The sequence below is a fragment of the Sus scrofa genome, chromosome 4 (assembly GCF_000003025.6).
Source record: "Sus scrofa isolate TJ Tabasco breed Duroc chromosome 4, Sscrofa11.1, whole genome shotgun sequence".
In the NCBI taxonomy this organism is placed as follows: domain Eukaryota; kingdom Metazoa; phylum Chordata; class Mammalia; order Artiodactyla; family Suidae; genus Sus; species Sus scrofa.
In genome coordinates this window covers 110,133,624-110,145,185 of record NC_010446.5, presented here as the reverse complement: position 1 = coordinate 110,145,185, position 11,562 = coordinate 110,133,624, and positions in this window count along the sequence as shown.

Sequence of the window (11,562 nt, the reverse complement as noted above, 5' to 3'; positions counted from 1 at the left end):
ACAAGGATTCTGCAAACATCCCATAGAAGATACTTCCTGGATTCTGAGACAGTGGCATTTGCTGAGCTGTGAGTTGGATGTAATTTCTTCTGTTTTGCTCCTGAATCCAAAGTACAGATGGTAGTCATGATGGATGCAGTGTAACTGACTTTTGTCATCTCATTATCTTATTGCCAATTATTAAAACTAAGGCTTCCCTGCTGACACGTTTTCAGTCATTGAGGCAACAAATGTTTACATTTTCCTACAGCTGCACTATCAACCTGATCTCTTTTTTCCTTCCTCTGTTTTGTGGCCTTGCCTAGAATGAGACAAGATTTACCAACCAGGTGAGCCAAGGTCACTGTGTAGTTCAAAAGGATGTCGATTTCCAGGGGGCTCAGGGCATTTCTGCTTCCTTCACCTCCAGAAAAGTGTAAATATTCACATGAGCCTAGGCCTCCAGGGTAAGCATGGCATTTGGCTGAACAGATGGCCCATTTGAGGCCCATGATCATTCAGGTAAAGGCCAGCCCAGGTTGTCAACATGAAGGCAGACAAAGAGGGAACTCTCCACCAGGCAGCCCCTCTCCTAGTGATGGGAGGAAGAGATGAGAAGTCAGCTATTTATTTATTTTGTTTAATTTTCAAAAAATTAAAAAAATGTTTTCCTAAGTCTTAAACTGATATAGTCCTAATGTAAAAGGAAGTAGAATGGGAAATTAAATAGTAACTATGTTAAAATACTTAAAATTCATGTAGCACTTTTTATATGTCAGGCATTGCTCTAAGCACTTTACATATATTAACTCACTTAACTGTGACAAAAGCCCCAATGAGATAGGTATCATTGTTATCTCAGTTTTACTAGGAAACCACTGCAGAATAATATGGAGAGTCTATTGGTGTGATTTTTTTAATGTACGTATAAAAATACAAAAAATAACATATGGAGGTGAGGTCCCTCACGCTAAGCCTGGAGGGTGGAAGCGAACAGAGAAAAAGGACTTTCATTTGTGTCACACATATATCTGTTTGCCTAGATTTTTTTTTTAATGAGTGTGCATGACTTTTACCACTTAAAATTAATTTTTCTTCAAATTACTCAACCCCAAAAAGGAAATACATACACTCACTGTAGAATCTTCAGAAAATGAAAACAAACTAAAATGAGAAAATAAAAATGACCTGTAGTCTCACAACACAGAGGAAATAAGCATTTTGGTGTTTACCTTTTCAGTTTGTTTTTTTTTTTCTGTATAAACACAATATTAGGTTTATCAAAAAATTGGTTCATACTGTACTGCTTTTTTTTTTTTTTTTTTTTTTTTTTGGCCAGCCTGCAGCATATGGAGTTCCTGGGCCAGGGATAAGATCCATACCACAGACATGACCGAAGTCATAGCTGTGGCAATACCAGATCCTTCCTTAACCACTGTGCCGGGCCAGGGATCGAACCTGTGTCCCAGAACTCCCAAGATGCCAACAATCCCGCTGCACCACAGTGGGAACGCCTGTAAGCTACTTTAAAAGCTGCTTTTTTCAGTGGGCAATTCTATCGTGAACATCCTTCCATGTCATTAAACCGTCCTCCACCTGGTCGTGGAGTATGGCCTTTACCTTATTTTTGGTCACCCACTGCTGAACTTTTCTTTTGCTGTTGGTGGCGGGAGAGAGCGATTAATTGAACATTTAATATGGCAGCACAGCCTGATTGAGAAATCAGTCATAACTGGTTTTCTTGGTTGTGGACTCTTCGGAAAAGAATGTGAAGTATTTTTCCCACATCCTCCCCAAGGGTGGCCAGGGCTTCCAGTCCTGGAGGTCACAAAGGACTGGGTTGGTTTTCCAGCTGGGGAAGGGGCGTAGCCTTACCTGCGGGGTGGTGACTTTGAGTACCTGAGAAAAGGGTGGGGGATCAGGAGTGTCCAAAAGTGGCACACATTGAGATCCAACTGGAACACAGCCATCCTCCCCCCTCTAGGGATGGCAAAAGCTGGTGTGAAGAGGAGGCAGGAAGAAAGACCACTAAGTGGTCAGCTGGCCGGCTGTTGGGAGAGGCCGCTGTGAGTAGGCAGCTCAGCAGCCTGCCTGGAGGAGCAGTGCACATGGGCAGAGGGACCAGCATTAAACATGTGGCACAAGGCGCCGCTGGCGCTGTGGCCATCTCCACTGAACAAGGACCAGCTGCACCAACTCCTTAAGATAAGGCCCTTTGTTTGCTTGTCTATGGATTTTTGTTCTGTTTTTTTGTTTTTTAATTTTTTTTTAGGACCACAACCACAACTTACGGAGGTTCCCAGGCTAGGGGTCGAATCTTAGCTGCAGCTGCTGGCATATGCCACACCCGCATCTGCGAGCTACACCACAGCTCACAGCAACGCCGGATCCTTAACCCATTGAGCGAGGCCAGGGATTGAACCCGAATCCTGATGGATACTAATGGGGTTCGTAACCTGCTGAGCCACAACAGGAACTCCTGTTTTGTTTTTATGTAAAACCCAATGAGCCAAGAGAGGAAGCCCTAATAATACCAAACTTCTCTCCCACTGTCAATGGGGCTTGGGACCAGATTACATAAACTTGGAAAAATAAAGAGCATGGGCCTTTTGAGAGTTTGTGTGGATGAATATCCCTGATGTGTCTGCCACCAGCTTTTATGTCCCCAGAGTGAGCCACAGTCCGTACCCCCTGCCCCCATCCCCCTGCCCACCTCTCCAGGAGACCCTCCAAAACCAGCCATTCAGCAGTACAGTGGGAGAACAGATGTGAGAGAGATGAAAATAATAATAGGAAGACCTGGAAAATCCCTATGGATTGATGAGGATAATGCAGTGCTTTCCACAGACATTACGGGATTAGGAAGTTTCAAGAAGGTGCAAAACAAGAGCAAGGCCCAGAGATTATGGCCTGGAGAGATGCCGACGCTAAAGTCCTGGAGCAGAATGTGGCGGGGACACTGCCGCCTTTCCTGCTCATCTGGGGCAGAAAGGGGCATGTGTGTGGCCTGGGCCACAAAAGCATCTGTCAGGGAAGTGCTGTGGTGTTGGGCGAATCCAGACGAATTCATTCAGTTGCATTTTAGAATGAAAAGAATTTTTTCAAGTTTTTTCAAGTAAGGGATACCTAATATCATGTGCTAAACAGAGAACCTGAACAAACGAAACTCCTGCTTATTTGATAAGTACTATGTAAAAGAGAATTTGGGGAGCGAATGCAGAGTTTTGAATTACAACTAGAAATGTTCATGAGATGCCCTATGGATGTTGAAAATGCTTCCAAACATGCTAAAGTTACTGTTAGTGGCAAATCGATGCCAATAAAATTATCAACCCTTAAAAAAATAAAATAAAGAAAATTAGCTTTGCGTTCCCATCAAGTGTCAAGGGGCTATTCATTCCTCACTTACATGCAACACCGCGAGGAACACACATGTAGCTAAATCTCTATGTTCACCCTTGATTGGTGGCTGTTCATTTCAAATGGCTTCTTGAGCCCCTAACGAGTGGCAAGCTTGCTGGGTCAGTCAGCTCATGGATTAAGCTCCTTGGACGGGACCTGAATTGAGCCAAGACAGATGAGGATGGGGGAAACTGGTTCTAGTCCTTTCTCCACCACTAATGCGCTGTATAGCTCCGAGCAAATGTCTTCACTCTTTATTTTCTGGCCTATACAGTTCTATGAACCAATAGGTCTTTGCCTCTTGGGAAGGCTAGACACACTCACTGGCAAATTAAATGACGCACACGTGGAAGCCATAAGCAACTCAATATTCTCCCACGTGCTCCAGTCAAACCAGACATCGGGCCATGTCCACGAACATACTCTAAGGTGCACACCTCCATAGTTTCATTCTCACTGCTCCTTCCCTCGAGAATGAGTGCTCTTCGTTTCTGCCTACTGAAATCCTACTCGTCCTTTGAGATTTAATGACAACAACTACCTCTCCTCTGCAAGGCTGCTCCCACTCCTTCCACAGGAAGCCACCTTGCTTTCTTCCTCCACAGACATCCTGTGCCTTCAACTACAGCCACGGGGTGTGTTTTACAAGCTTCTTGGAGGCAGAGGCTGGACCTCATTCATCTCCACATCCCCTACAGGACCCAGCCCAGGAGGCTGCAAGTTATGGTGTAGCCAAATGTTTAAGGGACTAAAATTGGGATTTGGGCCTAGGCTTGGATGGAGTTTCAGGCTATTTCAGGCCCTGGAATGGGTGGGGCAATGAAGGGAATGCTGGGGCCAGGAGATAAAAGTCCTGAGCAGGAATGCGGCCTGGGCCTTCATGGAAGGGCCTTTCTTCACTCCTCCTGTCCCCACCCCCACCCCAGCCTCCTCGCTCAGCCCGGCCCCTACAGGAGCAAGGAAACACTGTGCACTTGGGACCCTCCTCCATCAGACCCGAGGGGTAGCTGAGGACCCCCCGCTCCCCCCCACGCCTTCCCTGGGCCCGTCAAGAGGGCGGGGCCCGAGCACGTCTGTAGGAAATGGTCAGAGGGCCTGTGGAGTGAGGCCAGTGTCCAAGCTCCTGGATCCTGGCTTGGACCCCACTCTTGCTCGAGGTCTAAATGTTGTGTTGACCCTTTGTCTGACTCTGTTTGGAGTGTGGAGGTGGCATGAGCTCATGATAGGCTGAGAAGTCTTTCCTCACCGCTACAGAATGGGACAAATGCTGAGGGTGGGGAGGAGGGAGCTTAACTCTTTTCCTGGGAAAGAGGCCAGGCTTGCACAGCCCAAGGTGGAAGGTGCAACCCTCAGAACGCTGCCCAGGCAGAACACCTATGTGTCGTGACACAGAAGGAGGTTTTTAAGGTCCAGACAGATGGGCACGAGGGGTGGCCTTAGGAACCCAGGTCTTCTGTAGGGAGGCCTAGGAGGATGAAATGGTTAATGGTTTGCTGAAAAACAGGGAGAGTCTCTCCTCCAGGGGCCCAGCTGGCTGCAAAGCCAGGAGCAGAGGCTCCAAGGGTGATGCAATGGGGCCCGCCCTGCACACCAGAGAGGGTGAGGAAGGCGGGTTCCCACCCAGCAGCAGCCTCCACACAACCAACAGCTGACCACTCTCTCCTCCAGTGCTAACAAACCAGCCACAGGTCAGGGCCTTTGGGGTGAAGGGGGCAAGACCCTGGCCACCTGAGGTTTGAGAAATTGCAGCTTCCGCCTGTCCCGCTCCATTCAGCCTGAGTGCCTTTCCAATCAAGGCAAATGCCTCTACTAGCCCCCACCAGGGTATCTAACTGGGCTGACCAATCTGTCTTTGCCAATTCCAGGACAGTTTCTAGTCCTAGGTGCAGGTGGCAGGCAGGGGGTGGAGAGGCTATACCTGTAAGAGGCACAGATAGGCAATGCAGCACCTGACCTCGGCAAACTGGCACCTCCACCTCACCAGCCCACTCTCCATTATACCTGGGACAGGATATCTGCCAGGGAGACTGTATTCCAGAAGCTTCTAAAAGACTTTGGGCAGGGAGGGGGGAGGGAGTGGGGTGGACGGGGAGTTTGGGGTTGGTGGATGCAAACTATTACATCTAGAATGGATGGGCAATGGGGTCCTGCTGTACAGCACAGGGAACTGTATCCATTCTCTCGGGACATAGACGGAAGATAGTATGAAAAAAAAAGAATATATATATACCTCTGCATGATTGGGTCACTTTGCTGTACAGCGAAATTGAAGGAACACTGTAAATCAACTCTACTTTAATTTTAAAAAAATTTTTAAGAGACTCAGAGCAACTCCAAGGGTTGGTAAGTCAGTCTGAATTCTGGGATGGATGGCTGTCCTTGTCCCCTCCCTGGGGTCTAGCACTGTCTCCGGGTAGGGAGCGTATGACTTTACCTCTAGGAAGGACTCTGCCAGGGTGGGGTACATGGAGAGAGTAAGGAGGGTCCCTCTCTGAGAAGGTATTGGCCTTTGTGACAAAGGCCTGCTATTGACTGTAAGTTCCATGAGGACAGGAACTGTATCTGCCTCGTTGCCTTTGGGTCTCTGGCACCTAGCAGAGCCAATGCTCAATAAATAACTAACTAGCAGAGGGATGGGCACAGGCTGAAAGCCAAAGCTGGTTTCACAATTTCTGGGGCCTGCTTTTTCGGTAAACTCTTCACAACAAACATACACACAAACACAGATGCAGAAAAGTACACAAAGTAGCACAAGAATCATCAGAACAGATTCCTTGAACATTGTTTATGCTTTCTGGACGGCTCCTCGGCCTTAATTTTACGGGCCGCAGCTTTGGAAATGGAAGAAAGATATATCAGGCTCTCTGGTCCAACTCAGAAAAAAGCATTTGAGGACATTTTGAGGGGCTGCTAGACACACAGTAGCCAGACCCCGGGCCAGGCAGGGCCAGGGAAGTGGCAGCTGCTCAGGGCTGGGGCAGGTCCAGTCCCCCTTTGCAAGGAAGTACAGTCCCAGGGTAAACAAGTACTCGGGACCAGCAATGACCATCCCTTTCTGTAGCAAGCAGGTTTCTGCTTATTCTTGTCCTTCTGGGAAGCAGGGCACGGGGCCAGTTCCAAATTTTCAACAATAACTCCTTTCGCCTCCAGATTTTTAGCCTGGATCCGCATCTTAGCAATTCACATTTGCACAATACTTGCAACTTGTTCAAAGCTCTTTTATATTTATTATTTTGTTGGACTGGATCGTCACAGCCCCAGATAGAGAGCTATCACTCTGTTTTGCATGAGGAAACAGAGGTCCAGCAAAACCCAGGATCCCAGCAGCCAAGGTGGTAGTAGAGCCTAGACGTGAGGCCACATTTCCCTCCGTCCAGATGCCCAGCTCCCCTGCCCACCATGCAGCCTCCCCATGAGTCAGCCATCGTGAGTTCCAGGCACCAGACCTCACATGCCCTTACGGCCAAAATGTGCCTTCCCAGGGCTCTGTTTCCAGCCAGGACAAGTGACCCCACGGCTTAACATTTTTGCTCCTTCTTTCCAGCAGGACCGGGTGCTGTGATCCAAGCTTGTCCGTTTTGCTTGAAAGCCATTCCCACTCTAATTCCTACCAGGACACACACTGTTTACACTGCACTGAGTTGGAAACAGCTCAAAGAACAATAGGGAAATGGTTAAGCAAACTCCTATGGCAACACAAGAGAACCCTTGGGAAGTGCTGACAATGACAAGTATGTAAACCATCTCTGTATGTGGTAATGTGTTTTTGAAATAAGCAATTGGACCAAAGCATGTCACAAAAAGACATGTACATACCGATGACAGGTATGCAAAAGTGAGCTTCTGCACACGGAGAAGAACTGCAAGGGAACTTAAAGAGACGAAAGAGAGCTTCACGAGTTTTTCCTGCCTCTAAAGATTATGTTCAAGGTAATAATAAATAGTAACAAAATAAACATGATCATAATAAGCAGAGAAAGAGGAGTCTTTCTGGGCTCTTGGCCGTTGGGAGACTCTTCCAGACCGGGCTGGGACTACAGAGAGGGGAGGGAAAGAGGCTGGGAGTGGGGAGTCGGGAGGTGTGGGAAGCAGGAGCCGTGAGCCTGGGGTGACAATGCCCAGAGCCACAGAGGTGCTGCTGGGAGTCCCTCGGGGCCAGCAGAGCAGGTTAGCCATCTGGTGTCCTGTTTCGGGGCAGCCTTTTTCGCATCAATTACTTTGTCAATGGTGCCTCCCAAGGTTGTGCAACATGGTAGCTCTGGGACGGAAAGAAGATGCGAAAGCGGAGCCTGGACCATGGAGGTGAAGGGGCTCTGGAGAGAGCACAGCCTTGCTCTGAAAGGGTGAAAGGCTCCTTCCTAGGCTCCCCTGAACCTCTGGGACAGTGCGCTACAGCGACACATCAAACACAACCTGTGTCAAGTTCACTCCTTATCTCGGCAGACCCTCCACCCAACCTACTTCTCCTCCTCGTGCTCACCATCCCCAGGGGCATCACCACCCCTCACCCAGGGCTCACCAGGCTCCATGGGATCTGGCTCCGGCTGCGGCTCTCACTCCACCCAGCTTTGCACCCATGCCCCACCCACACTGAAATCTGTTCCCGTAATGTGCCAGGCTGTTGCACTGCCCTGCCTTTTCTCAGGCTATTCCTTCTGCCCGGGATCCCGTCCCTGCTTCGGCCAGTTGCTTATCTGTGGAGAGTCAGCTACAGCAGCATCTTCTCTGGGGAAGCCTTTCCTGCGCACCCCTAGCTCCGCCCCAGCTTCACTCCCAGGCCAGGATCTTCACTTGACCCTGTAGTGCCAACACCTAGTGCTGTTCCAAGCACATCATCATCATTTGCTGTATACTTCAGGAATTTTTTAAAAAATGAATGCACATGGAGGGTAAGTTTGGGGTGGACAAAAGGGTGAATTTGACCAGCCCCAGCCCACATATGGTACCTTGGTGCTACTACATTCCTGCTGACAGCATCTCCTCTCCCTTCTCAGCTACTCCTCTCTAGAATGAGGTCCCCTCTGGTCTCGAAGCCCTTTGGAGACCTCCCCCCAGCACACACAAGAGGTTCACCTGTCCTTGGGTCCCCACTCGTCTCTAACCTGGGCTCTGGGTTGCGTCTCCCATCTGCGTACGTATGGCGCCCTGCAGGGGAGCGAGTCCTGACTCACCACCTGACTTAGCGAAGAGGCTCAGCTCAGATAGGTGGGGGTGGGGTGGGGGCAGGAGCCAGACCTGGGCCAGCCAGACCTGGCGTGGGTGGGAAGGTCATTTCTTTCATCCGTGAGAGGTCACGCCTGTAGCTGGGCCGTGTGGGGCCATCTAGGAGTGGGGGCGGGGGGACTGTGCAGTGGTTCTCACCCACGGTATGTTGTCCCCCTCTCTGAGTGGCTGAGCGCTTTGATCTCCAGCCACACAAGGCGGGTACGATGGCAGTCACCCATGTCCTCGGCAGGGCAGCAGGCTGGATTCCAGGAATGCCCTGGGCTCCGGCCTGACCTTAACCGTCTAGGCCTGCTGCCACCAGGACACCTTCCACCAGGACGGGGAGTGCCTCCCTCCCCAGGTCAGGCTCCCCAGCCTCCAATCTGGCCAAGTAAGTACCTTACTTACTCAGGTAAGTGAAGTCATACCTGCTGATCTCCTTTCGGCTCAGTCCTCAGGGGTTCTGCTTCCTCTAGGCCTGGCCCTGTGGTCACTGTCCTCGGTGGCGTGGCGGCAGCAGCAGGCAATTCCGTGAGCCTAGTGTTAGGGAAAACCTGTCACTCTGGTTTGGGGGGAATAAAAGAGAGGCTGAACTCCAGTCCCTAGCAGTCTCACGGCAGAGCCAGGGGGCTGAGAAAAAGTTCTCAGACAACGGGAGTTTTAAAATTCAAAGCCAAAGCCAAAGCCAGAAATACCTGTGCTTCCCCCCCACACACCCCACCCCACCTTTTTTTTATTTGGACCACACCTGCGGCATATGGAAGTTCCCAGGCTAGGTAAGGGTTGAACGGGAGCTGCAGCTGCTGGCCACAGCCACAGCCACAGCCATACCAGATCTGAGCCATGTCAGGGATCAAACCCACATCCTCACAGACACTAGTCGGATTCTTAACCCGCTGTGCCACAGCGGGAACTCCTTCTCTCTCTTTTTTTCAAATACGCTAACCTAAGTCACATGTTTTCCTATTCAGGGGATGTGGAATTTTCACCTCTGTTCCAACTGGCTCTGCCTCTGTTCTCTAAGCAGGCAGCTCTGATCCCTGGACTCTGACAACAGTTTGGGCAAACCCACAGGAGGAAAGCTACTTCAGGCCGTGGGTCCAAAGAGTCCTGGGTGGGCAGGTGTAGCTCTTGGCCCAGCCAGGAGAGAAGAAGAAAAGTGGGAATCTGGCACCCTTACAGATAAATCTGGTGTTCTGTCCCCCCATCTGTTCATCCTTCCTGCTACAGGAATACCTCTGAGAGGGAAGTTGAGGGGCTTGAAAGAGTGAGCAGATGAGAGGACCCTAACAGTGTGAGATGAAGATCCACAGAAATGCATCCTTCCAGGCACTTGCACAGCCTACTTCAAACAGACAGCCTTGTGGGGTTGGAACATGGGTTTCTCTGACTACGACTTCTGGGGCCCCAGAAGCAAGGATTTCACACTCTTCCTAACCTTGAATATAAACCAGTGGGGGGAAACGTTGCTACAAATCACACCTTCTTTCTTGAAAGAGTTGACCTGGTGGGTAGGTTTCTGGATATAAGAAGGTTGGATGGGAGAATAGAGGAAAAACACCCTGGGAAGATTTGAATACTCATTCGGCTGGGCAGAGAGGAAGCTGGCTTCCCGGAGTCAGTTAAGGAGGGGAAGGCGGGATGGGAAGGGAGGAACAGGAGGGAGCAAGACGAGTTAGCCACGGGCGAGGGAGTGGGGTGGGGGTGGGGGTGGGTTGACTAATGAGAAGTCCCAGGTGACAAGACAGCCAAAATAACTTTTCAGAACATTTCAGAAATGTGACTTCAAATTGTTTGTGGTGTGATGTCATCTTTCCCCTGTGGCCCACAAACCTTCATTAAAAGTTCTGCTACATGTTACGGCATTATTTTTGTGCTTGTTTTGGAATAGACGGGGCGGGGGCGGGGTGTGAAAAGGAGAAAGAACTGTGTTCCACGTCTGAATTGACGGCAGGAACTAAAGAAACAGCCACAAGACCAGAAGAGTGACTAAAACTTCAGATGAGGCAGAAACTAAAGCCAGAGGTAGCCTTGAAAATCTAAGTCCCCCCAATAATCCACAGAAATCCGGGGGCAAAGGGGGCGCACTGGACTTTCCACAGGACGTGGGAGTTTGAGCCAATGTCATCTGAATGTCAAAGGACAAGCTACCTCAGCTGACATTGCCTCACCAGCTGAACTAAGTCTTACAAAACATAAAACGCATTACACACAACAGTACTGTCCAGGGCCGTAGCACAGGGGTGGCACATAGTTGAGCCCAGGAAAAGCATGTGAATAGTTCATGAATGCCCTGGTGGTGCACTGGAAGCTGGTGAAGTGTAATGTTTGGGGCTGAGGAGAAGCAGGGGGGTGGCCAATGATGTCTCTTTCCCACCCCCACCTCTCCTGCTCTCCAGCCCCTGACCCATAGCCCTATTCCATCAGCTCTGCCATATGAAGGTAGTGAACTGAGGTTTGGCGCTTGCCGTCATCCTCTACATGGATTACAGCTGCTGACCCGAAGCACCCTCTGAGCGGAGCTCAGGGTGGAGATCAGGAGTGAGGCACTCTGGGAAAACTGGAAGAACAGGTCTTCAGATACATTATTTTTAGGAGAAGATTTTATGTGCCTAATTCTTGCACCTCCTCGTATCTGGAAAAACTCTAAAATCCTTCAGGGTGGTGTCTGCTCCTTGGGACTAGTAGTGACCTTCAAGAGGCCAGCAAGAAACTTGTGTAAATGTGTGTGCATGGCCGTATGCACCTCCCCCTTCACCTTAATTGCATATATCCTGCTATTCTCCCTTTCCCCTTCTGAAATACCACCCACCCCACGCCCCACCAGGCTGTACTTCAGTGGACAGAAGAAGAGATGTCACAGTGACCTGTGAAGAATGCAGCCACCTCTAGTAGTCACCTCCAAGGGTGAGCTGGTGAGCCCCCAAGGGCTATGAAAACTCAGGATACTGGGCCCCTAAAGCTGAGGTGCATATC